This window comes from Rhinatrema bivittatum, chromosome 8, assembly GCF_901001135.1.
Source record: "Rhinatrema bivittatum chromosome 8, aRhiBiv1.1, whole genome shotgun sequence".
NCBI lineage: Eukaryota > Metazoa > Chordata > Amphibia > Gymnophiona > Rhinatrematidae > Rhinatrema > Rhinatrema bivittatum.
Window position 1 is genome coordinate 231398073 of NC_042622.1, and position 22324 is coordinate 231420396.

A 22324-nucleotide genomic window follows, 5' to 3' on the forward strand; every position below is an offset into this window, starting at 1 on the left:
AATATTTGGGTACTTACCAGGTACATGTGATTTGGATTGGCACATTGGAGACAGGATAGTGGGCTTGATGGACCCTTGGTCTGACCCAGTATGGCATAACTTGTGTTCTTATGAGAAGCAGCACAAATAGCCACACAAGGTGAGTGACGTCACCCGACGGTGCAGTGTGTCCATTCTTTCTCAGCTCAGAGCTTTTTAGACTGCGCTGAAGATGAAGCCGTTTCATGCAGCCATTGCTGCGTGACCCTCCCACAATCTTTTTTTCATCCACTCATGTGAATGGAAAAAATTCTCTCAAAGTCATCACTGCGTTCTATATTGAAAAAATAGAAGAAAAATGTAATCTGAGACTTCTTCAGAATGAAAATGAAAAAGCCCCTTCTAAATCTTGCAATAAATATCCAAAACACATGGCTATGGGGGACCTACATAATCTGTGCCTTAAATGCCTTGGACCAGACTACGAAGTTCAAACTGTGGCCCCTATTTAAAAATGTCCCATTGGGTTTTTTAAGACCTCAGGCTCAAATGAGCTTTCAAGTTTATCTGAGTGAGTTCAATCGAAACATCAGAAAATGCATCAACACTGAAGCATCATGAGTCGTCGGTGTCATGGTGAAGGATCATCTGCACCGAAGAGTCAAAGCATAGAGTATTGTCATGGTGCAGTCATCCATTCAGGAGTGTCATAGTGCATCAGTGCTAGGTCAATATGGTGTAGAATGTTCAGTGCCAAGGTGTGTTGGCACAGACTTCAGTACCAAAATGTCATGGCACAGAATCTGCACCAAAGAGGCAGTGCAAATTCATCAGCGCCAAAAGGCAAAAAAATCATTTGCTTAAAAACACTGTGCTAAAAAATCATTACAATAGAAACATCAATCAGAAGAGAAAAGCAAACATAAAGACTGCAAGGCAGACATCAGATTCCGACTGTGATGGTATTTATGCTTTATCAAGTAATTCAAAAAGTAGTTTTGTATCACTACCAGCCTTGGAGGCAGAAATACCGTCTAGCGAAGGAGAACCTTGTATTCTCAGAAGACAGACAGGATGGCAGTCATCACATGTGACATCTGACAGTCTGGCATGGAACTTTGAATTCAAGTTTTAAGCATGCTCTGCTGAGCATGTGCAGCTGTAGCCACCTCCCTGTATCCCAGGCAGAGTCCCTCAGGCGGAGCCTGCTAGTCATGGTTCTTTGCTCACTCTCATAGCTACTGCACTGAGATTTTTTTCTTGTAGGGTCCTGCGGGTTATGTTTTTCTTCCTCGTGTACCTTTAGGTAGTTCTTGTCTCTCACATTTTTCTTCCTTTTTAATACTTTTTGTCTGTCGCATGGTGTGTAGGCCTAGTGCAGCCTGGTCAGAGATTTGTTTTACATTAATAAATAATGCTGCCTGGTAGCTTCTAAATGTATTCTTTCCCTCAGCCGTTGTGTGTTTTGCTTTCTTTATTGCTTCATGGGACCTGCAGTCTGCAGAGTCCTGTGTAGTCGAACTAAGTTTTTAATCTGGGGACTTGCCTGAATTGTTATCCATCCCAAAATAACCAACCCACATCTAAAAATATTTTTTTATATATTTCTTTTCCCTTTTCTTATCTTAAATCAACTTGTAAGTCTCCAACCTAGATTACAAATGTTTATTCCATACTCTTTCTTCAAGACAAAAATTCTTTTCTGCAATCTGCAACCAACTTTTTCACAAAAATTTTTTTAAAGAGGAAAGCAGTTGTTTCATAAAGATTTAAAGCTACCATCCAGATTAACTTTATTACTATTTTTTAATCACAAACAACCACCATCCCCAATGTTTTTTTTACTATTTGTTCAAAATGTTTTAAATTTTTTTTAAACTTGATTAAATCTAGTCAAAAATGAATTTGTCAACAGATGGAACAGTCCGCCTCAAAAAGGAACTCTTCGTTCTTCATTCAACTGAGATCTCAACAGTTCACTTCATATGCATTATCCTACACCTCACAGTTGTACTTAGCTTTACTCAATCCACAAAGACGTGCATTGAGTAAAGCTATGCATTATCCTACACCTCACAACTGTGAGGTGTAGGATAATGCATATGAAATGAACTGATGAGATCTCAGTTGAAAGAAGAACGAAGAGTTCCTTTTTGAGGCGGACTGTTCCATCTGTTGACAAATTCATTTTTGACAAGATTTAATCGTTTAAAAAAAAAAAATTATTAAAAACATTTTTGAACAAATAGTAAAAAAAAAACAACATTGGGGGATGGTTGTTCGTGATTAAAAAATAGTAAAAGTTAACCTGGATGGTAACTTTAAATCTTTATGAAACAACCGCTTTCCTCTTTTTGTGAAAGTTGGTTGCAGAAAAGAATTTTTGTCTTGAAGAAAGAGTATGGCATAAACGTTTGTAATCTAGGTTGGAGACTTACAAGTTGATTTAAGATAAGGGAAAAGAAATATACAAAAAACATTTTTTGGATGTGGGTTGGTTATTTTGGGATTGGTAGAACTACCTACATTAGTGGATTTTGGGGTTGGTGAATTATTATCCAGGCAGGAGCTCCATGAAACTTAATCCGACCACTGTTCATCGATGGAGGCCCAAACAGTGAAGGATTGCAGGATCTGTTCCTGCCTCCTCCCTACCCCGCTTTGTCCTGAGGGGGGGCATTGGAGAATTCCCTTGGGGGGAGGAAAGCTCTTCCCCACAGACCTGGAAACACACTACTCTCCATGGGACAAGTTAATCTTCATCTCTGGTGCCTTGGATAACATAGCCTCCCCTCCTACTAGCTAGCATGCTCTGGCAGGGCGGTCTCGAAGGAGGAGAGGGTGAGCATGACCATGGGTAATCAGCACTGGCAACATTGATTACCAGTTCATATCCAAGTGGCAAAGCACCAGTGGTCATCGACATGGGGCACGAGCCCAGCACTGCTGAGTAGCTCTAGCATTGGCGCCAAGCACCATAGGCACCATAAATGCTGTCGAATGCCATGGAAGCCATCAATTGTCAAGTGCTATAGGTGTTAACCTATAGCACTTGATCCAGGTACTGATCCAGGTACGTACCATTCCCTGTACGTACTTGGATCAGTCCAGACAGTGGGTTATATCCCCCGACCAGCAGATGGAGTCAGAACAGAGTTTGAGAGCGTCAGCATATAGAGTAATGCACCCTCTGCTGGAGCTCAGTATTCTTCTGACTCCAGCAGATGTGAGCAGGGGGATCCACTAGCTCCCCCAGATTGACAGGGTTTCTTCATTTTTGGTTATTTCTTTCTTTTTCTCCAGAGTATTTCCCTGTCTTATGTTTCTCTTCATTTTGGATCCTTAAAATTAAAAAAAAACAAAAAACTTTTCAATTTTTGAGGAGGCGTGTGTCTGTGGCTCTGCCTTCTCTATTCTGTACTCCTTTCCTCTTCCGTTGGGGTAAGTGGAAGTTTTTTGAGTTTCTTTCTCCACAGGTTTGCTTCTTTTTGGTGGTGCCCCGTGGATGCCGGTGGTTCCGGGCGCTCCACGCGTCATTTGTGGGTCCCGTGGTTCGCAAGCTCCGCCCGCGGGTGTGTGCTCAACTGAAACGGGGGTTTTTCCCCTGCAGTTCCTGGACCCCTTCGGCGGGTTGTTAGGGCCATTCCAGGCCCCCCCGCGGCACTAGCTCGTTTTTGGCCCCCCCCAGGCTTTTTTCCCGGTGCTGACATGCCGCGGTCCTCGAGGTGTGAGGCCTGCGGTGAACCGGGGAATCAATTTCTGAGGGAGGGGCTTTGAGAGCTGTGCTTCCCCGACGGGGAAGGCACCCTGCAGTCCTCCGGTGCGATTCGGACCTGCCTCCTCCTCAGCCCGGGCGGCGCAGGCCGGCCACGACGCTGCCTTTGGTGGGAACGGCGGCCATTTTAGGGGGACAGCGTGAGACGGACTCGCTCCCAGATGCAGACAGGATTGGTTGCACTGGCTCTCAACAGGCTTTGCCCCCGGCGGGGGGTTTGCCCGACCGGGGCTCCCAGGACGGTCCCCCCCCCCCCCCCCCCAGGGATTCCTATCAGCTCTCCGTTTTTCTCACCTGATTTTATTCTGGCAATGCACATGGCTTATTTGCAGGGTATGGGAGCGCAGGCGCCGAATCCCCTGGGGGCCCCTCCCCCCAAGGTTCCTAAACTTGCTGTTGGTCTCACCGCCTCGCCTGTTACGCCTGGATCCCTGCCGGGTCCCTCTCCCGTGCCACCCCGGCGTACCACGGGGGCGGCTTCGCCGGTGAGACGACTCCCCGGAACCCCCGGAGGCGCATCCGGATGGACATACGGAGGGGGACGACCCTCGAGCCCTACGGATTTTTCAAAAAAGAGCTGGATGAACTCATCCAGCATATTATTCAGGAGCTGGACCTCGACCCACCTCCAGATCCGCCGATCCCCGTGGCTCCTGCCGTCGCCACCTCTTCTCGCAAAGGGGATCCAGTACTTGCCGCCCTCCGTCCTAGGGCAAGGGCTTTCCCTATCCATGAGTCCTTCCTACAGCTTCTCACCAGGGAGTGGGACACTCCCGAGGCATCCTTGAAAGTCACACGCGCCATGGAAAAGCTATACCTGCTCCCTGAGGATTTTTTGGATCTTATCAAGGTGCCCAAGGTGGACTCAGCGGTGTCGGCAGTGACCAAGAGGACGACCATCCCGGTCACGGGTGGAACGGCCCTGCGGGATACGCAGGACCGTAAACTAGAAACCTTCCTCAAGAGGGTCTTCGAAGTCTCCACCCTAGGTATGCGGGCCGTGATGTGCAGTTCGCTCACGCAAAGGGCCAGCTTACTCTGGGTACAGCAGCTTCTCACCTCTCAGGAGTTGCCCCCCGAAGAGGCCGCCCAGGCGGACCGTCTGGAATCTGCCATAACATACGGGGCGGACGCCTTGTATGATCTCTTTCGCGTAATGGCGCGGTCCATGGTTTCGGTTGTAGCAGCCCGACGGCTCTTGTGGCTTCGCAACTGGGCGGCGGATGCTTCCTCCAAGTCGAGCCTTGGCTTCCTCCCCTTTCGGGGAAAGTTTTTATTTGGAGAGGACCTGGATCAGATCATCAAGTCACTGGGGGAAAATTCGGTGCATCTGCTGCCGGAGGATAGACAGCGTTCCTTCAGGTCTTTTTCTTCCGGTAGAACCAGGGCCAGGTCACAGCGACGTTATAGGTCTTACCGGCAGTCCGGTTCCCGGACACAGCCGACAAGATCCCAGCCTTGGTCTCGTTCCTTTCGTGGGTGGAGGCCCGCGAGAGAGGGTCCAGGGCAGGGAAATCTGCCCACAAAGTCCTCCCAATGATGCCAAAGTAGCCCACTTCTCACCTCCCCGGATCGGAGGACGCCTCATGAACTTCTACGAGGAGTGGGCAGTTATCTCCACGGACCAGTGGGTGCTGGACACCATAAGAGACGGTTACGCCTTGGAGTTTGTCCGCCCCCCGAGGGACCGGTTCATCTTCTCCCCCTGCGGTTCGGATCTCAAGAGGATAGCGGTTCAACAAACACTAGACCGACTGCAGGAAATAGGGGCCATCGTTCCCGTCCCCTTCGAGGTGGGCTTGGGCCACTATTCCATTTACTTCATCGTTCCCAAAAAGGACGGTTCCTTTTGGCCCATCCTGGACTTGAAGGAGGTAAACAAGGCCCTCAGGGTCAGCCGGTTCAGCATGGAGACTCTTCGATCAGTGATTGCCGCAGTGCACAAGGGAGAATTCCTCGCTTCACTGGATCTCTCGGAAGCATACTTGCACATTCCCATCCTGCCGGCTCACCGGCGGTATCTTCGCTTCAAGATTCTCGGTCAACACTTTCAGTTAAAGGCGCTTCCCTTCGGTTTGGCGACCGCACCTTGGACCTTCACAAAGATCATGGTAGTGGTGGCGGCGGCCCTCCGCAAGGAGGGTATCCTAGTACATCCGTACCTAGACGACTGGCTGATTCGAGCGAAGTCCTTCTCACATGGTCAGACCTCAGTGGCCAGAGTAGTACAATTCCTACGCTCTCTGGGCTGGGTGGTGAACCTTCCAAAGAGTTCCCTTGTGCCCTCGCAACACCTGGATTTCTTAGGAGCGAGCTTCGATACCCGGCGGGGTATGGTGTTCCTGCGCCAGGACAAGGCACAAGCCCTGAGGGAGCACGTGTCTCGGTTTTCAGCTTTGGAAGAACCAACCGCCTGGAATTATCTGCAGCTCCTGGGAGTAATGGCCTCCACCATCGACATGGTACCCTGGGCGTTTGCACACCTGCGTCCACTGCAGGCGTCCCTGCTATCCCGTTGGGAACCAGTCTCCCAGGAGTATCAGGTGATCCTGCCGCTTCCACCATTAGCCAGGAAAAGCCTGGATTGGTGGCTTGTCCCCTCGCATCTGGCTCGGGGAGTCTCGCTCGAGGTTCCCAATTGGGTGGTGGTGATCACCGTTGCCAGCCTCGCGGGATGGGGCGCCGTCTGCGAAAGAAGTGCCACGCAGGGGACTTGGACGCCAGAGGAGGCAAAGTGGCCGATCAATCGCCTGGAAACGAGAGCTGTGCATTTCGCTCTCCAGCGTTTTCTTCCCCTGGTGCGACACAGAGAGGTGAGGATCCTCTCGGACAACGCCACCACCGTGGCCTACATCAATCGTCAAGGGGGGACAAGAAGCAAGCATGTCTCCCTTGAGTCAACTCCCCTGATGGAGTGGGCGGAGAGCAATCTCGTCCGGATAGCGGCCTCTCACATCGCCGGGGTGGACAACGTTCAGGTGGACTTCCTGAGTCGTCAACAGCTAGACCCCGGCGAGTGGGCTCTCTCCGAGGCAATGCATCTCATCGTCCGTCGTTGGGGGACTCCACGCCTCGATCTAATGGCGACCTTTCTCAACGCCAAGGCTCCACACTTCTTCAGCCGCAGAAAAGAGCGCGGCACGGAGGGGGTGGATGCCCTCGCCCTTCCGTGGCCGTTGGATCAACTGCTCTATGTGTTTCCTCCTTGGCCTCTGGTCGGCAAGGTTCTCCGCAGGTTGGAACATCATCGAGGGACTGTAATTCTCGTCGCCCCGGAATGGCCCCGTCGGCCATGGTTCGCAGATCTACTTCAGATGACGGTGGACGGCCCACTTCGCCTGTCCCATCTTCCTCATCTTCTGCGTCAGGGGCCAGTATTTTTCGAGCAGGCAGAACTCTTCTGTCTTGCGGCCTGGCTTTTGAACGGTGCAGTCTCCGCCACAGAGGCTACCCGGAGACAGTGATCTCAACGATGCTTCGTTCCCGCAAGCCTTCGACCTCCGTCGCTTACGTTCAAGTTTGGAAGGTCTTCGAAGCCTGGTGCTCCGACCGTGGGGTCCAAACCATGGAGGCGACTGTCCCGCTGATCCTTCATTTCCTACAGGATGGTCTGGATAAGGGTCTCGCCTATAATTCGCTCCGGGTTCAGGTGGCGGCCTTGAATGTCTTGGTACAGAAGGACTGCTCTCTACCCCTTCAGCCAGATATCGCACGTTTTCTGAAGGGTGCCAAACACCTACGGCCACCGTTCAGGGATCCTTTCCCTTCTTGGAGCCTCAACTTGGTGCTGCGAACGCTGTCGGGCCCTCCTTTTGAACCCCTGAGGGGGTCCTCCCTCAAGGACCTGACCCTCAAGACTGTTTTCCTGGTAGCCATCTCTTCTGCTCGCAGGATCTCAGAGCTCCAAGCCTTGTCCTGCCGGGACCCTTATCTGCGTTTCTCAGACTCCAGGGTTTCCCTTCGTACGGTGCCATCCTTCCTACCAAAGGTGGTCTCGGCCTTCCACGTCAATCAAACGGTGGAGCTTCCAGCATTCGCTCCAGAGGAACCCCGGTCTCTCCGGCTCCTGGGCGTCAAGCGTGTGCTGCTCCGTTACCTGGAGGTTACCAATGACTTCCGGGTATCCGAACATTTGTTTGTCCTCTGGTCAGGACCGAGGAGAGGTTCTCAGGCATCCAAGACGACTATTGCGCGCTGGATAAAGGACGCCATCTCATCGGCTTACATTGCGGTGGGGCGGGTGCCGCCTCGCAGCGTGTCGGCTCATTCCACGCGATCCCAAGCGGCGTCCTGGGCGGAATCTTGCTCCGTTTCCTCCCAGGAAATCTGCCGTGCGGCGACATGGAAGTCGTTGCACACTTTTTCCAGACATTACAGACTACACCTGGCGCCTCAGTACACGGGTTCTTTTGGCGATCAAGTTCTCCGAGCAGGTCTCTCAGGACCCCACTCGATTTATTTATTTATTTATTTTATTTATTTAGCATTTTTATATACCGACTTTCCAATAACAGAATTACTGATCAATTCGGTTTACATTTTAACAGAACAATAACATTGACAAGTAAATGTCTTACAAAGAACAGGTCGATATAACTTGGATAAGTAAATATGGGGTTAACCAGTAAAGATACATTGCCTAATATAGGTATAAGTAAAAGATACAGTGCCTAATGTAGGTTAAATAAACAGTTGCTAATTATAAGACTAGGTTATGTCTTCGACTGCCATAGATTAAGTGAGTTCTATAGATGATCTAAATAGCTCTCAGGTGGGTAATCATTGGCTGAGATGTTCCACAGGAAGCTGTTATGGGAAAGCTTGGTTGAACAACCAAGTCTTGAGTCTTTTTTTAAATGTAGATGAGCATTGCACTGCTCTGAGTTCTGGTGGGAGAGAGTTCCAGATTTTGGGGCCCGCTGTAGAGAAGGCTCTTTTGCTTAATGCTGACTTCATCGGTAGTGTATGTAGGTTGTTTTTATACGCTTGTCTTACTGGTCTGGAGGAGGTGTGGAATCGGAGAGGGATTTTGAGCTCGAGTGGTGCCAAGTTGTGTAGAGCCTTGTGGGTTATTGAGAGCACTTTGAATAGTATTCTGAATTTCACGGGTAGCCAGTGTAGGGTTTTCAAAATAGGTGATATGTGGTCTCTTTTATTGGACTTGGTTAAGATCCTTGCTGCTGCGTTTTGCAGCATCTGTAGGGGTTTTATGGCGTTAGCGGGGAGGCCTAGTAGAAGCGAGTTGCAATAATCTATTTTCGTGAGAATGATAGCTTGTAGCACTAAACGGAAATCTTGGAAATGGAGGAGAGGTCTCAACCTTTTCAAAACTTGTAATTTGAAGAATCCATCCTTTACGATATTATTTATGAGAGATCTGTAATTCATTTGATTATCAAGGATAACCCCTAGATTTCTGACTTGTGTGGACATTGTTAATTGAGAAGACAAGATGGTACTGGGATGTGTGTGGGTTCCGTCTTGGGAGATGAGTAGGTATTCTGTTTTGCTTTGATTTAGAATCAGATTGAGGCTCGTGAGCAAGTTGTTGATGGCTAGTTGGCAAGAGTTCCAGAAGTCCAGGGTTTTTTGGAGAGATTCAGTGATAGGAATCATTATCTGCACATCGTCTGCGTATAAGTAGTGTATGAGATTTAGATTAATGAGGAGCTGGCAGAGTGGTAGAAGGTATATATTGAATAAGGTTGGAGAAAGTGACGAGCCTTGTGGGACTCCTAAGGTGCAGGTGACTGGTTGCGAAACTTCCTTGTTGACCTTGACCTTGTACTGTCTGTTCTGTAAGAATGATTTGCACCATTTGAGGGCCTCATCTCTGATGCCTATGTCTGACAGACGATCTATTAATGTGTTATGATTGACCGTGTCAAATGCCGCCGAGAGATCAAGTAGGATGAGAAGACAAGGGTGTCTGTTTTCCAGGTTTAGTAATATGGAGTCCGTTAGTGAGATAAGTAGAGTTTCCGTGCTTCGTGATTGGCGGAAACCGAACTGAGCTGGAGACAGAATGTTGTTATCGTTTAGGTATTCAGTTAGTTGTTTGTTTACAACACGTTCCATGATTTAGGGAAGCTTGGGTACATCCCACTGTCTGGACTGATCCAGGTACGTACAGGGAAAAGAAAATTATTCCTTACCTGCTAATTTTCGTTCCTTTAGTACCATGGATCAGTCCAGACACCCGCCACTAGGGGTTTCATTAGGTCCTGCTCGGATTCTTCCAGGTAACTTTCATTCTGTTTGTCTCTGATTATTGTTACTGTTCACAGCTCCTCACAAGTTGACTGTTGGTGGTCCCGTTGACCGTTTGTTTACTTATATCTTTCTCTGTTCCTTTTTGGGGACGGATCTGGATCCAAAATGTTGTGTTTTGCTTTTGGGCTTTGCTATGCGTAATACTGAGCTCCAGCAGAGGGTGCACTACTCTATATGCTGACGCTCTCAAACTCTGTTCTGACTCAATCTGCTGGTCGGGGGATATAACCCACTGTCTGGACTGATCCATGGTACTACAGGAACGAAAATTAGCAGGTAAGGAATAATTTTCTTTTGGCACCAAATGCCATGGGGTGCCATTGTACGGCATTGGGCCATCTAGGCCAAGAATTGTTGGGTGCCATTGAGCATCGCCAGTGCTGAGTGCCACCAGTCACTTGATCATGGGCACCACTGTGCACCCTCTGGTGACATTGAATGCCTGATGCTGTAGGGTACCAAACAGATGGAACTGGCATGATAGAAACCTGCAATAGATATGTACTGTCAGCTCCTTCATAGAGCACCGCTGCGGGCACCAGAAGAACAGATGATAGCTCATTATGTAGGGACATACTATGGTGTGGGCGTAGGCAGCAATGCAGACACTGAACTAATGTCTGGTGTTGACAGATGCACCTGTGCCACTGACAACGAGGTTGAGCACCGCTGCACTGATGTACAGCACTGAGGACACTGGGTTGATGCTGAGCGTTGCTGCAACAGTGTTGATGGGCATCAAGTGCTAGTGCCTCAAAATAACCAGGGTACTGAGATGTTTGAGGCGGCCATTAGGCCTTCAGCTGACCCCCTACTTACATGAGTGAGTTCCTGTTCACTCCTGGTTGGACCACCCAAGTGTAATGGGTTACGGGAGACTAGAGTACTGTTAGACTCCAGATTATCTATGACTTCTAACATTTATGCATTAGTTAAAAAATCTTATTTCAAATTATACCTACTCAAAAAAAAACCCAAAAACTAAAGACTTATTTTTCCATCTGATTTTTGCTTAGTTGTGCAAGCGCTTATCCTATCAGGTTTAGATTATTGCAACTCCCTATACTTAGATCTTCCAGCAACCACCATTTATCCGCTTCAACTCATTCAAAACTCCACCCTCGTTTAATTTCCAATACCCCACGCACAGAGCACATTATTCCGGTCCTACGATCCCTCCATTGGCTTCCTATACACTATTGCATCCATTTCAAGGTACTATCTATTCAACCTTAATCTACAATCCCTCAACCACCTGGTTATGTCCCATTTTAAGACTATCGGCCACCTTGTCAACTAAGATCCAAGGACAAATGCATTTTAGAGGTCCCAACAATAAGATCAGCCAGACTAGACCTAACTTGCAGGCGTGCCTCCTAGACCATATTCTTTCTCATCCAAAATTACAAAGATTTCAAAAAGGCTCTTAAGACACATCTCTGTTCTATGGCATATGGCAAACTTGAAGGTTCTCCTCTATTTTGTTATCTTTTATCTTAATTATTCTGACACTGAATTTTTGTTCATTTATGCTGTATTGTTACTTTTTGTTTTTATCTTTATGTGGTGTTCAAGAATTTTTTAAATAGAGTAGGGATCAGAGCCATTTTTTTCCCTCCCCTATGGAGAGGCATAAGGCCTCCAAAGGTTTCCTACCTTTAACAACTTACGACCTGATTTCCCTGTCACTGGAAAGTTTCTAGGTGTTATGTTCCTGTTTGTAGGGGCTATGCTTTTTAATGTGACAGCCTTCAGTCAACCACAGGCTCCTTATAGGTCCCTTATATAGAGTTAAGAATGGAAAGGAAGTGTAGGTTTTGCTGCTATCAGTTTCCTTCTCAATCCTGGTGAACTCCTCTTTGTCAGTGGTGACTATTTTAGGGTCACCAACTGCCTGCTCTATTGCCAATAGAGCACTATAGTGAATATGGGGGGAGGGGGGGGCTGTACCTCATTCTCGCTGTCACAGCAATGTTGCCTCCAGGTATTCAGCAGGGTGAGCTTTAATTAAAACAAAAGTATCCATGTACTTAAGTTGTCAAAAGCAGGGCATCCATGTTCAGTGCTCTTCCCGATCGCTCTCGGAGATGTGGTTTAGCAGCTTCTCGGTGTCTCTTGCTATATCAAACAACTTACATCACAGGTAGAGGAAGGGCTTCCAGTCGCGCATATGCTACTACCTCTGTAGAAGTTGCACTTAGTACCATCCTAAATGTATGTGCATTACTTATAGCCTATTAGGGGAAGCCTTTAATATGTTCTCTCCTTAGCATCATACTCCCCTCTCAGGAAAGGGGATTTTGCATTCTCCTCTATTCTCCGTTCTCCTTCCTTTTTACCTGAACTAGCTTTAATATGCTATTGGGTTCTGAGACCTGTCTGAAAAGGAGAACTTGCACCATTACTTTCACACAGGTATGGGGGGCTGTTGCAAGATCTGGCATTTCACAATATTGGCAACTGGATTCCCCTAGTAGTTATCTACTCAAGGAGCAGGTAAGGATCTTCTCCCACTTGAGGGGGGTGCATTTCAAATACTTGCTGTGAAAAACATAAACACATCACTTTGTGACCATTCCAGATGAATCAATGTCACAATTGGGTTGTATGTTTAACTCTTAAGGGTTAAGAGTTAAACATACAACTCCCTGCCATTCAAAATCCCTGGTATTTTGAATGGCATCTACATATTCAGCCATGAGAGGGGCACACTGGGTGGTTGATTTTGTTCTAAAGTTGTCTAGTACACCTGAACCCTAACCATAACTGCTTGCATTCTGGGTTTAGAAGCTTGCGAAAAGGCTGCACACCCAAGGTGAAGTTGCTTAGTGAATTTCCTTTTTCTTCAGTGGAAGGTAGTAAGTGTAAATCTAAAGGTTGTGAGGATTCATTAATTGACAAGTGGTCCTTGTCCATTCAGATGTTAACTCTACCTTGTATAACAAGAGGCCATTCTGTTGAATTTTTGGTGTGATTTATTTCTTTTTTTGTTGTTATTGAATTCTTACATTTAGATATAGATAGAATGATTTTTATTTTCTGTTGATAAGCAGGCTGAATTAGACATTACATGTGGGTAACATCTAATGGCAGTGAACAAACTCATCTGTCCAAGCTAATGGAATTTTGAGCTCTACTGAACATGTGCAGCAGTTCCCACATGGGTGTTTCCTCCTCAGTCATTTTTTTGTCCGAGCACAGCACGGATATGAACTCTCTCTTCTGATATTTTTATCTGAAGATCCTTTATCTTATAAACTTGATTGGTTTTCTTTAGTCTCTTTCTCTTAAGTTGCCTTGCTTCCTCTGCAGCTCCACAACAGTACTTTTCAGTACTATTTAAAAAAAAAAAAAGTCACGTGATGTGGTGGGCTCGGTAGCAGCACGCTAGCTGAGCTCCGGCCATCGACCCAGCCACAAAGCTTTTAAAAACTATTTTACACTGACTATATTCTCTCATCTTACACACATCTTTAAAATCAACTACAGTGCTACTCAGCACCAAAGATCGGGTGACTTATGGCAACGAGGGCGGTGTGAAAAGACAAGGAGAAGACGCGGGCCCTGGAACCCAAAATGGCGACCGTCTCTAACTCTGGGGAAGATTCAGGCGAGGAATCCCTGGAAGACAAAATTTCAAACGCAGTAGTCTCAGCACTGGATGGTCGATTATACCAATTATCTGAACAAATCGCGGAGGTCCGTGCCTCCTTTGCTGAAATCGACACCCGCGTGGAGAAGGTTGAGGGATGGGTCTTGCTCGCAGAGGATGACCTTGGCGCACTGGAACGCCGCGTGGACGAGTTGGAGAAGGCTGCCAAGGTTAGAGATGAAAAACTCGATGACCTCGAACCGATCGCGCCGGAATAATCTTCGATTTGTGGGCTTCCCTGAGGCAATAGTGGATGTGGATATTCCGCGATTGCTTGAGGCATGGCTGCTCAGTGTGGTCCCCTCCCTAGCCTCTCCCTCGGGGGGCCTGCTGGAAAGAGCGCATAGAATAGGCCGCAGAATGGAGGGATCTCAGAGTGGCCGACCACGAATGATCATAGCCCGATTTCTACACTTTGCCCACAAATCCCTGGTACTACAACATTTCAGGAAAGCACGAGAACTGTTTTATGAAAATCACCGGATCCTGATTTTCCAGGACTTTCCCCCCAGGGTTACTCTTCTTCGGAAAGATTTTACAGGAATTTGCACAGAACTCTACAAGAAGAACATACATTTTGCACTGATGTTTCCGGCTCGCCTGCAAATCTCCCACCAAGGCGCTACTAAAATTTTCACAACGGCGAGTGAGGCCCAAAACTGTTAGCACTCTGCCGACTATAGAATCAGCGACATCTTGAATTCCTGCTTTTATTGCTAAGTTACAGTTTTCTAAATTGCTGTTTGCATGTCAATATAAGTTCTACTCTTATTTGCTTACATCTTTGGCGGGGTTAACATGCCAACAGGAACCTCTTGGGTTGTACTATACATGGCATGGCTGCCCCATATGTTTGTTCTTAAGCTGCCTCTTAGCTGCGAAACTGTTTTTGTGTCTTACTTAACAGGATTGACCTCAGCTCTACGAGTTGTGAGATGGGCAGGTTTTTTCTAATTATAGTTACCATGAACTTTGTCAGCTCACTTTTACTATTGGTTGGGTTGATGGCTGAGCACATTGTAACACCTCGTGCTCTCGTTCCCTTCGGGGAATTTATTTTGTTGTCTAGGGATAGAGGGTATTTCAAGGCTCTGTTTTGTGGGAAATGGGCGAAGGAAGTGTGTGGGATATTTACAGAGTCCATTATGGGGAAGGGGGGGGGGGAAGGTTATGTACAGCAAACTTCCATATTACTATGTTTGAGCAAGCCTATTTCTTTTTGATGTTCAGTGAGACAGGATACTGGGCAGCGCAGTTTACTTTGAGAACGGGTATTGGCAAGGTCTGTCACAGTGCTCTGGAAGGCGTAGATTTTACAGAGCGGTGCTAACAGTCCCAACCGGTTTTCTTTAAAATGGCGCAGCAGATTGTTACTTGGAATGTGGCCGGGCTGGGCACGCCGGTCAAAAGAGAAAAAATCCTTACCAGGCTTCATAGACTGCATGCTAATAAAGCTTTTCTCCAGGAGACGCACCTGCTCCCGGCAGAGATAGTAAAATTTAAGAAAAAGTGGGTAGGTCAGCTTTATTATGCTTCAGGGTCCTCTAAGAGTAGGGATGTGGCGATCCTTTTACACAAAACAATATCCTTCACATGCCAAGACCAGGTGGCAGACCCGGATGGCCGGTTTATTATAGTAAGGGGCCTTCTTATGGGCTCACCTATCATATTGGCATCGGTGTATGCCCCCAATGCCTACGATCATGGGGTTTTTTTTTTTGCGCCTACTGACTTCTCTTACATCTATAGGGGACCATCTGCTTATTGTGGGGGGAGATTTTAATTTTGTTATTGATTATTCTTTAGATAGACACCTGCCGAGAGAGGGCCATCAAATTAGTGAAAATAAGGGGCCAAACCTTTTATATAAGAATTTACATTTGGTGGATCTATGGAGAGCACTGCACCCTGAAGAACGGGAATTTACTCATGTTACTCGGGCGCACCCAGTTTGCTCAAGAATTGACTATCTTCTAATCTCAGAAACCCTGTTTCCCAGGTTCTCTGAAGCGTCTATAGAGACACTTGCCATATCAGATCATAGTCCAGTGGTGGGAACCTTGGGGCAGCAGGGTGGTCCGTCTCCCAATCAGTGGAGATTGCTCTCCCATTTGACAAATGACCCAGAGTTTCCCAAATACTTAAAGCAGAAATGGGCTGACTTTATGGAATTTAATAGTCCACATCTTGATAATCTGACTCTCTTATGGGAGACTGCTAAGACGGTTCTTTGTGGAGAGATAATTAGCTACTCCAGTTTTAAAAAGAAACAGCTCAACAAAGAGATATTAAATTTGGAAAATAAGCTGCGTATCCTGAAGCGACGAGTTATTGCCTCTGGGAATGATACGCTCCTTCCCCAACTTAAATCGCTCCAGGTGGCACTAAATGCTTTATTACATACTAGGGCAGCCAAAACCCTCCGATTTCGCCAATTTCAATTCTTCCACCATGGTAATAAAGCGGGTCGTCTATTGGCCCGCTTACTAAAAGCCCAAGAAACCTCGAAATTAGTAACCAACATGAGAAACGCACAGGGGAAAATGGAGACTACCACTCCGGCAATTGCAAAGGTTTTCTCTCAATATTATCATGCACTCTACTCTGCAGAACAGGTGGAGGAAGCCGAAATAGATGAATTTCTTCAGTCTTTGCCCCACCCCCAGCTAACAGAGGAGCAATTGGTCTCCCTCCAAAAACCCATTGATCCCAGGGAAGTGATAGATGCTATAAAAACTCTCCCAGATCAAAAAGCTCCGGGACCGGATGGTCTTACCGCCCTCTTTTACAAGTCCATCTCCTCGGATCTGGCCCCGGTGTTTCAGAGGGTATTCGAAAAAATGGTTGAGGATCAGGAAATGCCCACCAACATGCGGGTGGCTACTATTGTAGTTCTTCCCAAAGCTGGCAGAGATCCCAAGATGCCTTCCTCATACCGACCAATCTCATTGTTAAATCTGGATATTAAATTATATGCTATAATATTGGCGAACAGATTAAAACCTATCATACCTTTGTTGGTATCTACTGAGCAAGTGGGATTTGTAGCCGGGCGTAGGTCCATGGTTAACATCCATAAGGTGTTATCAGCGATAGAGACTTGCCACTTGTCCCAACTAACAGATCCATTAATAGTCACATGTGATGCTGAAAAGGCTTTCGATAGAGTGGCCTGGCCCTTTTTACGGAAGGTTCTGGCCAAGTTTGGTTTTTCTGGCAGGATACTTGATTACATCACTGTGCTATATTCTAACCCTACTGCAAGAATCTTAGTGAACGGTGCTTTGTCTGAGGAATTTTATCTGGCTCGGGGCACCAGACAGGGCTGCCCCCTCTCGCCGCTTTTGTTTATATTGACTGTAGAGCCTCTGGTATGCAAGTTAAATATAACCAATGAGATACAGGGAATAGCTGTGGGATCTAAGAAGTATCTTACCCTCTTGTTTGCTGACGACATTTTACTACTTTTGTCTCACGCACGTACTTCTCTCTCCACGGCGTTGCAGATATTCACTAGTTACCAGTCTTTGTCTGGATTTAAATTGAATTTAGATAAGACTGAAGCGCTGGACATAAGTGGCTCTTTAAGAAATGCATGGCCAAACTTCCCGGTGAAATGGGCTGATAATACCATTAAATACCTGGGTATTATCATACATTCAAATCCAAAACTATGGTATGCCTTAAATATTATACCTACAATTAATAAAGTCATTGCAAAAATGGAGGGCTGGCATTCTCTCCCACTCTCAATGCAGGGGCGCATAGTGTTAATAAAAATGGTAATTGCTCCACAAATCCTATACAAACTTTTGATGTTAGCGGTAGTGCTTCATTCAAAGGACCTGTGTAGCCTGCAGAAAGCGATGAAGCATTTTCTGTGGCAAGGGAAAAAAGCACGTCTCCCATTTCAAACCTTAACGGCCCCGAAATGCCAGGGGGGTTATGGTGTACCAGACTTTATGGCTTATTCCTGGGCGGCAAATTTAAGGTTTTTGGGAGACTGGATCTTTGGATCTGCCGAGTACACTGACCCCCAGCTGATTCATGACATATGTGCCCCGTGGGACCCTACTTATGTTTTACACACTGCCCCAAGTGTTTTTCAGACCATATCAGTGAAATACCAATTGGTATGCACTGTTCGAAAGATTTGGGGCATAACACGTAAACTATTGCATTTGTCGGTTAGTGTATCTTTACAATATCCCCTGCGCATCTCAGATTCACCACTCCACCGACAATTACCATCGACACACTCATTTAAGACCGCCTCGAATTGGCCTCTTAAGGATCTTTTAGACCAGTCTACCGGTACCATATATACATTTGTTCAATGTAAGGAGAGATTGGGCTTCCGAGATGTTCACTTTTTATTGTATGCCCAGCTACGGGCTAAGGTACGGGTCTTATTACAAGATACCGGGGGCATTATTGAGAGTGCCTGCTATACTGACTTATTAACCTGTTTCCAAGATAAAAAAGGTACTCTATCATGTTTGTATGCCTTTTATTGTGCAAAACGTTCCTATGGAATTTACGATGCCATGGTCTAAAGACACTGGAGAAGTGCTGACTGTCTCCATGCTTAAAAATTCTTATGCTACCATTTGCCAAGTGTCTGGAAATATAGCGCTACGTGAACTGCAACAAAGAGTCTTTCATCGGATAGTTTACTCACCGGCCCAAGCCCACAAGATGGGAGTCGCTGCTTCACCAGCCTGTCCTAAGTGTTTTCATTCTCTAGCTTCATTCATCCATTGTCTATGGGAATGTCCCCAAATACGAGTCTTCTGGGAGAAAATACGAACTTACCTTTCAAAACTTTTTCACATGGAAGTTACCTGGTCTTGTTCCCTTTGCCTCCTGAATAATGATAGTGGTGAATGTAGTACGAATGTTGATAATGTTCTATTTATATTCAAAACATGTCTTATTGCTAAAAAATGTATTTTGTTGCGCTGGCTGGATCCTGAACCGCCCACTGACACACTGTGGTCTAGCCAAATGACGGAGCTTTACCAATTGGAATATGGGTCTAAATATAAGCGTTTTTCCTATAAGAGAAAATGTTTCTTTTGAGAGATTTGGGGTACTTAGTACTCTTCCTTACCTCCTCACACTCAAATGCTGGCTCCATTAGAGATTGAAGCAGTTTAAAAGGGGGTTTACGCTCTCTTTGCATTAGGCATACCACCTATGGGTCATTATCTAGATGCGTTTTTAGAGAGATATGCTTTCGCCTTGCTCCTCTCCAGGGGTTTAACCGCTGCCCAGGATGTCATTATTGCTTCTTGTTGATGGATACTGTATCATAACACTAAGTTATACCTGTCACATATGTTCTTTTCCCGGAGATTGCTCTATGTACAGGGGTGGATGGGGGGCGGGGAGGGTTTGGTTTGGGGTTGAAAAGTAACAAAAAAAGAAGGATGGTACTTTGTTTCGTCTTGCTGTTAATATACTATCATTCTGTAATGGTGCATCCTTGAATAAAGACATATAAAAAAAAAAAAAATTCAGAACCCTACTAGAGAGTTACGCTCCTTTGGCCGCTGTTTTTTGGATGTTCCCTCAGCTAGGATTATCAGACGAGGCAAAAACTGGAAGAGATTTTCTGCAGTGGCAGGACCAAGTTTATGGAATTTGCTGCCATCTTGAAATCCTTTTGAGAAAAATCTGAAAGCGCTTTCAGATGAACTTGGGGCTCCCTACATGGCTGCGAGGTTCTGTATATTTCTGGCTGGTGCTTGAGATGTTGGCTAATTGACTTCATCCCTTTGTTATTATTTGAGGTGGCCCTCGGCATCATCTGGCTTTGTATTGTTCGTTTTGGTTGGTTGTTTTCAGTATTGTGTATGGTTTTATGTTAACTGTTAAGAACGTCGTACTCTGCAGCATATAAATAATTTAAACTAAATAAATAAAGCATGGGAGGCAAACCTGAAAAAAAAAAACAAAACCACATTTTTTCTCTTATCGTGTCTACCAGAAGTCAGTGGTGAGCAACTATAAAAGTTATATCTGTGGAAAAATTGTCCCTCCTATCGGGCACCAGCTGTGGCTTGATAAACCTTTGATAACAGCATTCTAAGGTGCTTTGCATTGAGGAACTGTGTAAAAATCTCTGGAATCACAGTAGGTGCTCATCCTACAATGCAACCTGCCTTCCTGGGAAAAGAGTTAATCAGGAGCTCATCTAAAAATCCCTCGTCTGCTTAGGCCGAAGTCGCAGGGTCAAATTTTACCAGCCACCCTACTTTGAAGACTAAGCAGTATCAGTCACTGGAGCCATCACAGCCTGCGTCGAAGAAGCCCAATTGCTCTCTAAGTGGGGTGCATCAGCACAGTCGATGCAGCTATTATTGGCACAAGCAGCATCAGTGTACCCAACACCAGTGCATAGTGCATCGAAGTGCACAGTGTGCCAAAGTGCTCGATGCATGATGTACCAATGAACTCAGTGCTTCGCCACTGAAGCATGAGGCCTTAATGCACACCGATGCCTCTACTCTTTGGTCATGCTGTGCTCGGTATCCTATGCCATATGATCCTGCAGTTCACAGTGCAAGGGACACACAGTGCAGCCCCAATGCAGCCAATGAAATATAGTCGACCTGCACCAGATCTCTGGATGTGCATATCTAAAGATTTGGCAAACCATGCCAAGGCATCTAAGCACTCTACCCCATTGAAGACACGGATGCATCCACCTTGGGTTTTGATTTTGTCAGGCTGCTTTGCCCAACACAGTTCTATGCAGTACCTCCTGGATCTGTAGAAGGGATCAAATTGCCTATGTCCCCTCCAATAACTAGGGCAGTCGCCTCGCCTAGACTAATGGTAGGATTTCACCTAGAGACTGCAGAACCAGTATCCTGTACAATATCGCTTCTAACAGACCACCCATTCTCATGCAGAAGCCTAATCTGGTCTTGGAAGATGATGTCCCACTATCTGTGCTAGGCCACAGGATGCAGCAGTTGCTCGACCAAATCACCAAATCCCTTTACCTCTCTGTCCAAGGAGACGGAAGGAACATTCTAGCCTGTCCTTTCTTCAATCACTATATCAATATCACAGACCGGAGACCTGATCTCACTTATAGTGGTAAACTTATCAAAACCCGTGATTAGAGGTTCTTAATCTATCGCAGTGGAGTTTAGCAGGTCAGAGCTCTTAGATCAGGCCTGTCCTCCTTGGAAGCCCTGCCTGGTTTGCCCTTTTGGTCATTGGTGTTCTACCAGCATACCCTCCAACCCACTCCCAGAACATCTGGACCATACCTCTCTACTATTCTAAGTTTGTAGAAAAAATGGTATGGCACTGGGTGTCCATGTCCACAAAGACAGACCCCCCGCTCTGAGCTTCTTGACCGCCTTCAGATACTGGATATTCCCAGTTGAACCAGAGGCCCTTCCAGTTCACAAAATCATCAATGCTCTACAGATGAGAATGTGGGGAAACTCCCATTTTGATCACTCCTATAGTTTAAAAAAAAAAAAAATTAGACCTCCAAGTCCAGTGCTCACCAGGCTTTGGTGTCTGAGTCAGCTTTGAAAAAAGTGAAAGACCTGGATTCACTTAAATTCTCCTCCAGGAAAGACCGCAAACTCTTAGATAATATTGCAACCTTCTCTCTTCTCTATGCTCATCAGCAGAAGGCTCCTCATAGTCTTTGGTCACATGGCAGTGGCCATCCTTGTGATCCCACTGACCTGTCTTCATATCCGCTATCTCAAATGAGGTCTCCATACCCAATGGGATCAACTAACTTGACTGCTTTAGTTGCCAGCGCAAATCACAGTGATTATGGAACAGGAGTTGTAGTGGTGGCTGCACCCCTGAATTCTCAAGGAAGGAATCCTTTTTCACTCACTCCCCTATCAAATAGTACTGGCAATGGATATCTCCATCATGGGAGCGCACACCGTCACCATTCAAACACCAGGGAATCTGGACTTTCCAAGAGAGCCACTATCAAATCAATATACTAGAGTTGAGCGCAATCAGATACTCTATCAACCTTTGTGCATCTCTTTTGGGAAAAGAGCATCCTGATTCAAACTGACAATCGTTTTGCATGTTTTACATTGTCAAGCAAGGAGGAATAAAATAATGGCCCATCTGCCAGGAAGCCTATACACATATCCCAATAAACAGAAAACACACAAAATACTTGAGGTTCATCCTATAGATATGCCATTTTCAGTATAAAGTATTGCCTTTCGGGCTAGCAGCCACACTGAGTATTCATGAAATATCTAGTGGTAGCTACACATCTAAGGAAGGAATAATTACTAGTCTTTCCATACTTAAATGACCTGCTGCTAATGAGCACATCCTAACTATGAGAGCTCTGTATTAGATGTAGACCTAGTGATTCAGACCATGAAGTACCTTGGATTTGTGGTAAATTTTGAAAAGTCAAGTATAATCCCAAATCAAAGCTTAGAGTTCATAGAAGCTTGACTGAATGTGATTGAGGGAAGATCCTATTTGTCAGCTCAGAAAGCAGCCAAACTACAAAATACAGCAAAATCCATCTTATCCAAAAAAATGGGTGACAACTCAAAACTTCATGAAATTATTGGGCCTTTTAGCAGTGCATTGCAAACCCCTTGAATGATTTAAGGATGAGACTG

At 46.1% G+C, this 22324-nt stretch overlaps 1 protein-coding gene across 13 annotated transcripts in view; it reads left to right on the forward strand.

Annotated features, from left to right (window-relative positions):
* Window positions 1–22324, forward strand: part of TCF3 (transcription factor 3) — a 405060-nt gene that overhangs the window by 258549 nt on the left and 124187 nt on the right. The gene's annotated exons all lie outside the window — the stretch shown is intronic.